The following is a 7,803-nucleotide window of genomic DNA, read 5'->3' as shown; positions in this document are numbered from 1 at the left end:
GTGTGTGTGTGTGTATGTGTGTGTGTGTGCGTGTGTTTGTGTATGAAAGAGAGAAAAAGGGAGAAAGAAGAGATTGGAGTGTGGGAGAATAACAAATAGTACAAGAGAGAGAAAGAGAGAGAGAGAGAGAGAGAGAGAGAGATAGAGAGAGAGAGAGAGAGAGAGAGACAGACAGACAGAGAGAGAGACAGAGACAAAGATACAGAGACAAAGACAGAGACACACAGACAGACAGACAGACAGACGGACAGCCAGACAGCCAGCCAGACAGACAGGCAGACAGAGAGAAAAGGAGTGAGAAGGACAGACACTCAGAATGTGCTTTGCGCTCGTGTTTGGGTGTGGGTGATTCCTATCTGAGACAGCAAATAATTACTGTCCATTCTCCTGGTGTAATTGTCCAAGGCCATTGTGTCTTTAACTTCGTTCGTCTCTTCCTTTCTAGTATGTCGCCGTTGGTTTAATTGAAAGACAGAAAAAGCGACAGACATTTTAATATAGTAAAAAAAAAAATAACGGAGCATAAACCTAAAAGTAAACTGCACTGTGGATTGCAGAACATTCATTGATCAGTTAACTACTGCTGCGGGGTTGGTAGACGCCATTGTCATGTCCTACTTCTTTTCTTAAACTTATTCTTTGTGTCTGTTTGTTTTGCTTTTTCTCTAATGATGGTTACTGTGTCGTTTTTTCTTTACTCAAACAAACAATCATCACCCCCTTCCCCTTCCCTGTCCCTTCCAGCTACAGGGATAAAAGTGGAAATAAGAGGAAACTGTTACAGCATTCACAATTTTGATTTGGTGGCTCGTTGTTTCTTCGGCTTTCACTTTATCAGTGAACTGACGTATACGAAGAGCCCGTCATTGACCTACTTTTGATGTCTCTCTGTACTCTTGCTTTTCTCTAAAGTTCAAAACATATGTATCCATCTTACCCAGTGCAACTTAAACTTTGAAATCAAGCAAGGAAACCAGTTTTAAGAAGTACGAGTACAACTGAATGAAAACCGTTTTCAGTTGAAAGGAATGTGCCTAAAAAATCAAGAACTTAGAAAATAAAGGGTGTCTATACTTGTTCTTGAAATACGTGTCTCTAAGCATAATTTTGACCTATAACAGGTTACACCAAAGAACATATTATCGTTCTTCTGTTATGATATCCTAATAGGCCTATGATAGGCTCTTGCTGGCAGAAGAAACCCTAAGTCAAGAAGATAACGCGACGAAACACAAAAAAGAGGCATTAAATTCTCTTTATAGGAGAATATTCTTTTTATAGGAGAATTTCTCGTGAACCTGATTCCTCATCGTTACCAAAGATAGTGAAGAAAATAACATAGGATGCCGCAATATACGAAACGACCACACATTCTTCTTGGGCGCGTATCCCCGTCGTCATGAATTGCGCAATAAACGTCCTCCCGTACCGCGGCGGTGCACGATTTAGTGCATTATATTACGGAACTCAAACGCACTGCTCAGATTGGCTGGCCGGAGCGACTTGGCCCAGAGCTGATGTACGCCCGTGCGGAAGCGGCGGTTCTGACAAGGGAGTCCCAACATTCGCGCCCTGGGGCTGTTTTATGGACCCAAGGGTCTGCCCGGAGAAGGATACCACCACGAGAGACTTTTCTCAATAAACTTGTCGTTTTGACTGTCTGATCGTCTGTGTCTCGTAACTTGAAATATTTTCGTTTGCCTGGCTTTGGGTCCAGATCTGTTTTTATGTTATATATCTCTCTGATCGTCTGTCTGCCGGTCTTTCCTCGTGTTTTTCTAAATTCTGTCTGCCTGTCTTTTTGTTTGTCTGGCTGGCTTGCCCTGCCCCTGTGTTTTGTTTTATAGACTGTGGCCCAGAAATTAGACTTATTTTGCTCAAATTCCGAGGAAATAGGAATAGAAAAAAAGAAAAGTATACCAAACAAAAACAAAGGAAATAAATATGGAAAAGATGTATTAGTAACATGACTTCTTGAAATAACATTATAGTCGCAAGAGAAAAGTGATTGGCCTCTTTAAAGAATGAAAGCCCTGACCAGCGTTTTTGCACTTGCTTTGTTTATCAAACAATTGTATACAATTTTATTCCTTTAATCAATAAACGGTTCAATTAAAGAACTGACTAGTGATTACTGCGAATCCATTATGACAATCGAATGTAGAAGTTTGATAACTCAAGTACAGGCTGATCTGAGAACACACAGAGTTGACGCTGATACAAAATCTCACTACTTTCGCACTCCCCCGTTTTTTATGGTTTTTCAAGCATTTACCAGAGCTACCGCCGGGAGAGTGATCTCCCCTTTATGAGTATTGTAGGTAAAGTGTGTCGGTGTATTAGTATCACTTGATTAACTGAAAATATTTATTACGTTTTGCTTGGCTTTCTGTCAAGTATTTTCATTACATTGAGTAAAAGTCTGTACATCTGTCTGTCTGTGGATTTCTCGGTATATTTGTCTTTTCATTTTGCAGTTGGCTACTAGTCTGGCCGTATTAATGCATGTGTCTTTCTTCTACATGACTGTGTTTCTGCCGAGATTACTTTTTACTTTCGTTATTTAAAGTGTACCTGTCCCAACGTTAGATCAGTTGGTATCATGTCGGATCGTCGGGCGGGTGACTGTAGTTCAAGTTTCCTCAATCCAAGTTGTTCTTTAACTTGTCTTGTTTATGGAATTGTCAAGCCACTCCACCTAAATGGCTCTGTTTGACTGAAAATGGACGTTGCATTTCGATGTTTTACTCCGTAGACGAACCTCATAGTTTTGACAGAGGCGTGAAACCTATACTATACCTAAAATGCTCAGAGGTTCTTTAACTTTCACTCTGTGCACCTGCCTGTCTTTAGAAGCCCGACAGCAGTGGTTGCTAACAAATCTGACTTGTTTCTGGGTGGTGCCCTCTCCACCCACCACTTCCCATGTATTCTATTTAGGGATGTTTTAGTCTTGTTAGCCTGCAATGGAAAGTTCACCTGACTACACAATGAATGTTTCCTTAGCCCATGACATGATTTTGATATTATGTTTCTTTTGTTTTGCTTTAATCATGATATGCTTTGCTTTAAGTCACTCAAGATTCTAAAGGGTGTCTTGAATGGTGACACCGTTACAAAAAAGAGATACTGCAATTGTACTCATAACTACAAATGGGATTGTCGCCAGAAGTCAATGCATTTGTAATTTCCGAAGTGAGAATTCCTTGTCAGGCGTCTAAGCCATCCGTTAAGAATAATTCTCTAAACCAAAACCTTCCCGAGTCCCATCAATACCACGTACACCACTTTGAACAGAGGAAAGATTACCCTTCTCAGATGGGGTGGGGGTGGGAGGGGTAAACAAAATAACTATGTTGAAATCGGAAGTCGCCATGCAAGCATGTGTCTTCAAAAGTAACGAAGTAGTGAGCATCTTGAATGCGATTATTATAATTTAAATGCTTCACACATCCTGTCGAACATTTTGGTTAAGACAACGCTGAATTGTGTGCACACCCTTCGATTGACGTTGCAGTTGGCTGGCACCCCAAAATTCGCGAGCGAGTCTATGAAGTCTGATTCTTTCTTAATTTTCTGCACGATCTGGTTGTCTTTCTCACTTTCTCGAACCTGTATACTATCATTATTTATCTTACAGTCGATCCAGAACGCTGGACAGTGATAGGAACAGAGAATGGAGACAGCTCCAGATTACAGAACAACAATCTATTTGAATTTAAGTTATTTGCTTTGATATGTTTTTGTTTTTTTTTGTTAGTGCTAACTATTCATTTCGTCTATATAGAGGATCCTAAAATTCACAGTCCTTCTCCTTCGAGTACTTATTATTATCTCCCTAGAGATTACACAGAATGGCACTTGTAAGTCTTGTCTATCTCCTGTGTTTCTTCTTTTTTTCTTTCATACCATTATCATACCAGGCACAAATAGTCTATTAAAAATCACTTTTGCGTGCCTTATACCGAGCACGTCAGATCTAAAGTAAAGGATTACTTGATACGTCTGAACTCCCAGTTAGAAGAAAGTAAAATCGGACGACTAAAGTGAGATGGCTGCCAAAGCAAAGCGTTAACTGGTGACTTTTCTTCTCCTTTTAATAGAAGCATTGGGATTTAAGAAGAATCGTAAACGTTTTGAGCACGTTCCTATAAGGTGGAAATCCAATCTATGTTGGGCGTTTTCCTAAATGATTCATATTATCTAAAATGTCTGTAATAGTACTCGTCTAAATCTCCTACCATCATCTATAGCGCTATTCTCGAACTACCAGCACCCACCAATTCCTGCCCATTTGCTTTCTTCCAAACTCTGATTTCCTGCGGTCTTCTGGGCACTGTTACTTACAGTCATCCCATCACACTCAGTTATAATTACCAAACTCCAAGCAAATGAGTAAGTCTGCACCGTCCTCCTTTTCCCATATCTCTTAAAAGATTTTTGTTTGCGCAGGCCACTCGTCGGGAGAAAAATGAATCAATATCAAGACGTCTGTTAGAGTCTAGAGCAGATTGTTATGTCTTGGAAATGTAATAGTCCAGAGCAAATTATTATGATGGGAAAACGTATGAAAAAACTAAGCCAAGCCTGAGGTCCAATAACGACAATTACTTACGTCCGTGGTGTCGTGTGAGTGTACAGGTTTTGGCGCGGCACTCCCCTCGTCATCAAGCCTGATGAGAAGTCGAGCACTTAATCCCCGGGACCAGACGCCAGCCGTCTTGGCAAACGCCCGTGTCTTCTCTTTGGTTGTCCGATTCATTCTTCTCATCCCATCTCTGTCTATCACTCGGTCGTTTAGACTCTCTTTCTTTCTCCCCCTTTCTGTATCTATATTCTGTCTAGTTACTTTCTCTCTCTGTCTCTCTCTCTGTATCTGTCTGTCTGTCTGTCTGTCTGTCTGTCTCTGTCTCTGTCTCTGTCTCTGTCTCTCACACACACACACACACACACACACACACACACACACACACACACACACACACACATTAAAAGCAAATGTTAAACTTCCACTTAAAGAATTTTCTTCATCACTTTGTTGCTTTTACAACGTTTCGACTTTTCAAGGCGGGGAAGGGGAGGGGGGTATGATGTACTGACTTGACATGCTAGCATTGTCACACGTACGAAATCCGATATTAGAAACCATGTGTGCACTTAAGTGGGGGTGGAAGGGGGGGGGGGGTACACCGGAAGGCTATCTCGCTTTTTAGTCGACCACATTTTAAGGAGTTATAAAATCCACAATCAAATTTAAGAAAAAAGTTTCGTTTTCAAGGATACGGCGGCCATATTGAATTTTGTTGACGTGTCTTGCGTAATGAATACCGCGCATATTTTTCATGAAAATTGATTGGGTTTGGGGGTTTTTTTTGCATGCATGTTAGCAAACATTAGATCTAAAATGTTGACTGTTGATTTTTTTTTTTGTAAACGGATTAGAAGAATTTTCATTATTTTTTTCTTAAGGTAGTATTCATGTTTGCAAAAAATCCGTAAAAATCCACTCTGGACACCACTAACAAATATATAGATCTATTTGATGCATTAAAAAATCAACACACACATTTTTAGTGTTACATCTTCTCTTCATTCTGAGAAAATTTCATGAAGATTTGATGACAAATGGTGGAGTTGTCCAAAAAGAGTATAGAGAAAAATCGCGTTTTGAGAAAACGGCCAATAAAGAAAAATAAAGTATTGACTTTATGAGGAAATGGTGGTGACAAACATGCCTGGAATGGGAAGAAATTAGGCTTTTGGGGGTTCTTATGTCATGAAATAGTTGTAAGAGAGGCTGATGAAGCTAAAAATGCCTTCAACTCAAACTCCATCATTTTGAGCAGAATGGGGACTTTGCTTAAAGCCGTTTCCTATATTTAAGAACAAACAAACTACAATTACACTTGTTAGAAGAACTTTTAATATGCTCTAAATTCTTTCCTTCCAGTTTCAATGGAGAACACCTAGATTCTATATATAATAATAAAACCCACTAACGCGCACGGTATGGCATTTCAAGAAAGTGCTGGGGTTCCCTGTGAAGATCACAGTCGATTAAGGTTATGAGAGCTCACCACGGTTAGGGACAAGATAAAGAATAAGCTGGGGCTGAACTCTTCGGAGAGGTCTTCATAACATCCAATTGTGGCTGAACTTCCCAAATACATTATTTTGACTAAGCCTTTCCTTTCAGAATTTTGGCTTGTAGCGTGGTCCCGATCAAATTTAGAAAACCCTTATCGCGGCACAAGAAAATCCTCAATGAAAACGTCCGGAATTGAGCTCGATCATCGAAATTTTAGAGTTTGGGTCTATCTCTAATACAGCAAAACTCACTACAGATTTTTCCCCCATAAAGGTAGCCGTCATGAAAATCTAAGGAAGAGACAAATGCCGTTTTCATACTCTTGAATGTACATAAAGTCTTTAACATCTTGTTGCCAATGGGAAAAACAGAAAGCAAACCGATCGATGAAGAATAATTTACTTACAGGACTTGAACAGATGGGTGAGGGGAAAAATCAGGACACTAAAGTTTTTGAGAGCATTCTAGAAGAGAAACGAATGGCAAACCATGATCACCGATGTCTGTTTCTGATCTGGCACTTGGGGAAGAAAAAGAAGCCAGAAAATGCCAGTTAAAATCTCACAAAGTCATGCACTTGACGTAGTATGTGCCCATAAAATAAACAAAACTCTTCAGATGAAGTGGTGGGCTAGAGAGAAATTAACATCTTGGCCAAAAAACTAGTTATCAAATATCTCAAGTTTACCCGGCTTTAGAGAAATTACTTTGTTTGGTTGTTTTGGGGTTTTTGTTGTTGTGGTTTTTTTGTTTCGTTGTTTTTGTTTAAGATTTATTTCAGGGGAGGGGAGTTGTTGTGTATTCCGAGCCAGAATATTTTTCTTGTCTATGCTTTTTATTGTCTCATCCCACTTTCTGGTTCCAATGTTAATCACCAGGTATTGAACATTGAGCAGGAGAGACGATAATCAATGGTGCGGGTGTTAAGAACATATGTTGGGTTTTGTAATTGTTTTGTTATGGATTTTTTTAATTATCTGATTGTAAACTTCTTCTCGTTAATTGTAAAATAGTTGTAAGACTAAATTAGACTTTTTGGTGATTGTAATTATTATCTATAGACTATATTTTACAACCACCACCACCCCAAAAAAAATCCCCACTCCATTTGCCTAGTTCAGGATTTATCATCCACCTTGAGCCTGGTTCCTCTAAATCCCGTTACCCTTTCCCCTTCTTCCTCCAGAACCCCTTTAAGAATTCCCTTTCCCTTTACCAACCACCTTTTCTTTCCCAAACAGTCATGCCTTAGTCATGAAAAACGTGCCATTTCTTTGTGTCCTCATGTCGCTAGTGTTGACGGATGGTCACGCGGGGCTGCGTTCTCCAATGCAGTTTTTATTGCACCTTGCAAGAGGATTATTCCCTGGTCTTTGTTCAATGCTTCGATTTTTTACGTGAAAAAAGTGGATGCTGGCGTTCTAAGCACTTCACGGTGACTTGGCGCAGACAGCCCAGTTCGCGCTCCGCTTTATGCGCGCTGCTGAATGACGTGTTCGGCGTCACATTTTGTCTGGGTGCGACAAAAATGACTCACTCGGACTGCCTCGTTGACTACTTAAATTGTGAATGTTATACACCTTTTTCTGAGAATGTTAAGAGGTGTGGTCGAGTGTGAATAGACGAGAGAGAAAGAGGGTGAGATAGAGCGAGAGAGAGAGAGAGAGAGAGAGAGAGAGAGAGAGAGAGAGAGAGAGAGAGAGAGAGATAGAGAG

The sequence above is a fragment of the Aplysia californica genome, unplaced genomic scaffold (assembly GCF_000002075.1).
Source record: "Aplysia californica isolate F4 #8 unplaced genomic scaffold, AplCal3.0 scaffold00256, whole genome shotgun sequence".
NCBI lineage: Eukaryota > Metazoa > Mollusca > Gastropoda > Aplysiida > Aplysiidae > Aplysia > Aplysia californica.
Note: the sequence above shows the minus strand (reverse complement) of the source record.